Source organism: Urtica dioica, chromosome 6, assembly GCF_054948205.1.
Source record: "Urtica dioica subsp. dioica isolate 48M chromosome 6, U.dioica_male_clone48M_v1_H2, whole genome shotgun sequence".
Classification (NCBI taxonomy): Eukaryota; Viridiplantae; Streptophyta; class Magnoliopsida; order Rosales; family Urticaceae; genus Urtica; species Urtica dioica.
This window is the reverse complement of record NC_142761.1, coordinates 30,191,109-30,194,169: the sequence shown is the minus strand read 5'-3', so window position 1 is coordinate 30,194,169 and position 3,061 is coordinate 30,191,109.

The window sequence follows — 3,061 nt, the reverse complement described above, 5'->3', positions numbered from 1 at the left end:
ACAAAAAGCAAGGTCACTCCCTCTATTCACCCATTCTCTCCTCAGAGAAGCCCTCCGACTAGAGGAAAACCTCAGCTCAAGAATTTTGAATACACCTACGCACGGGTGCGGCCACTTGGTCGGCCCTTCGATCGAAGCGCCCGAAGCTTTAAATCGTTGTTCATTTTCGTGCGACAATATTTTATCCTAACCCAAAAGAAGTGACATGTTCGCTCAGGAACAAGGACGTGAACCGTACAACGATTCACATATCTCAGGCCAAACCCCTGCAAAGACAATGAGCCAAATTGCTAAGGGGAGAGGAGCCAAATCCTGCCAAGGAAGAAGACTTGACGAAACAATCAACAAGGATGCATACCTACCCAAACACACCACGGCCAATCGGAATGAGAATGCGCAATCAAAATGAGCAGACTTGTTCAAAATATCAAAAATATATATATTTCATAAAAAAAGGGCAACTGCTCCAAAATTCCTACAAAAAGTAAGTGCTAAGACAAGTGCGCCAAAAAAGGGAAAGTCCTAAAAAAAACAAACGCTAAGACAAGTGCACTAAGAAAGGAAACTCCTAAGGAATGCAATGCGCTAAACCCTTGCGCGAAAAACTACTCAAACACGACTTGTTCGTCTTCGCCACTAGTATGCTCGGCCCTGTCAATCGATGGGAATAGAGAGTCCAAAAAGACAAAAGTGATCCTTCGAGAGACATTCTTGGTAGCGCGCCTCGTCTCCTCAACCCCAACATCAAAGTCGTCATGCAAGTCGGAAGCAACTGCTCCGCTGCGGTCTTCTTCATGGTAAGTCGAGCTACTTCCTCCGCCAAAGAGCCGCGCTTGCGCTCTGCTCGGACGCGGAGCGCCTCGCTTGACAAAATCTTGCCCTATATGATGTTCACCTCATCTGTCCACATGTCCAACTGGCGACGAAGGTTGCGGACCATGCTCCAGAAAACTTCCATCGATCGAGTCACCACCTCTAGAGCGTATTGGGCCTTGTGGATTAATTTCATTTCATAAGAATTTTATTGAAAATTCTTAATGGGCCTTTTGCATGTTGTCATAAACAAATGAAGGAGCTTCTAGAAGCTCCTTCTAGAGTTTAAATGGGCGCCTACTACCCAAGAGAAAGAGAGAATATTTTGTGCATAAATGTATCAAGATACTTTCCAAAAGAAAAAGAGGAAACAAATTTCCCAAGGAGGGAAACTATTTGGGCGGCCAAGACAAGCAAAGAAGAGGAAACAAATTAGGAAACAAATCCCTTAAGGGAATAGACATGTTGGGCGCATATGGAGAAAATGGACAATAAGAAATTGCTCATGAATGCTTGGAAAAAATAGGACACTCCCATTTCTAAGGCTAACCCTTCTCCTATAAATAGGGCCCTCATTCTCATTGTTTTCTTATCCCACATAAGTTAGAGATTGAGAGCTTCTCTCTCTAGACCTTGTGGCCGCCCATCTCCTCTCTCTCTCTCTCTCTCTCTCTCTCTCTCTCTAAGTTCTTTTCGTTTTTGTTTTGGCACCTAGGTCCTCATTCGACCTAGTGTTTAACTCTGTGACTTCAAGACTCGTTCTTAAGTCATAGTGTTTAAAAGTGCCCACACACTAATTCCTTTTCTCTCGAGTGATTTAGTGATAGAAACTTTCGTGGTTGCTCGAGTTGCCGAGGAAGGAAGAGAGACGTGCTGCGAGGGGAGACGAACGTTGCAACCTTTTTCCAAAAGCTTCTCAACATTCAAGCGTCTAAAAAAGGTTAGTAAACTTCTATGCTCATATTAGTTTTTATTTACATGTGCTTGCTCTTTGTCTAGGTTAGTAAAAACTGTTTTACTTGAAAAAGAAAATTTTTAAACCCTAGATCAATTCCAACAAATGGTATCAGAGCTATGGTCAAAGATATGCATGTACATGTATTTAAAAATATGATCTTGAAAATCGTTTTCGAAAGTTTACTAATTTTGTGACAAGTTAAAATTGTTTTCTTAGATTTTTTTTAATTTATTGCTCATGCCTTTAAATTAAAAATCATGTTGTTTTTCTATGAGTTTGGGATGTTATTAAAACACATTAGAATCAGTTCTAAAAGTTTTTATTTTTTTATATTGAAAAACGTGTTTTAAAGGTTTGAGAAATTTCGAGTAAATTTTGTGACTAGTTTTCTTGTCTTACTAGTTTCTTTTATTTACTTGAATCGTTTTATGCATGTTGTTATTTCTTTTATATCATGTTATTACCTTGCTAATAAAACACAAATAAAAGCTTTAACAACATCCTAAAACGTTCCGTTACACTCAATTCTTTTTCGCACCTAAAAATGACCTAGCTTTAATTATTTCTTTTTCTTCGAGCTGGAGTAAAACCCGCAGTAAAACTGGCATAACTCTCTGCTCAGAAATTATAATTTAATGATTCTTGAATCAAATTAAATCTCAGTCTGTCCTCTGTCCAATGCCACCGGTTTCAGGTCATAAGAACATCGGAGCCCCCAGTTATGGTGATTTTACTCCGAAGTGCGCGGCTGTTCCGAAAGTCCAGTTTTTTAGAATTCCAGATTTTCAGCCCCACTACCATGAGTTATAGAACTCTAATGAGAAAAATTTATTGAGCAAATTTTGTTTTCATATGATTATAAACATGATGTGTAAGATTAAAATGTTTTTATTTTTGAAAGTTTAATTTAATTTAATTTTAACAAAACTAGTTTGATTTTTTAAAAACCGTTTTCATTTTCAAACTTGAAAATATTTTGTCATCCAAATCAAATAAGTTTTCAAAATGTTTTCAAAACTATATCTATATCTAATATGTTCAAAATCTGCATGCTCTTGAAAATTTGAGTGGGAGGTCTCCTTGTAGACAAGCCGAAAAATAAAAAGATGTGTAATCTCAAACTTTCAAGTGTTCGAGTGAGTTGAAGTTCACACTTCCCTCATGCACTTTCCCGAATAGAAAATAGGAAAAGATCGAGTATGTGCCTTGTGCCTTTATGCACTAATAATGCTCTGAACATGAAAATCTAGGATTCTCTTCTAGTTGTCCGCTCTGTCGCTATCTAACTAG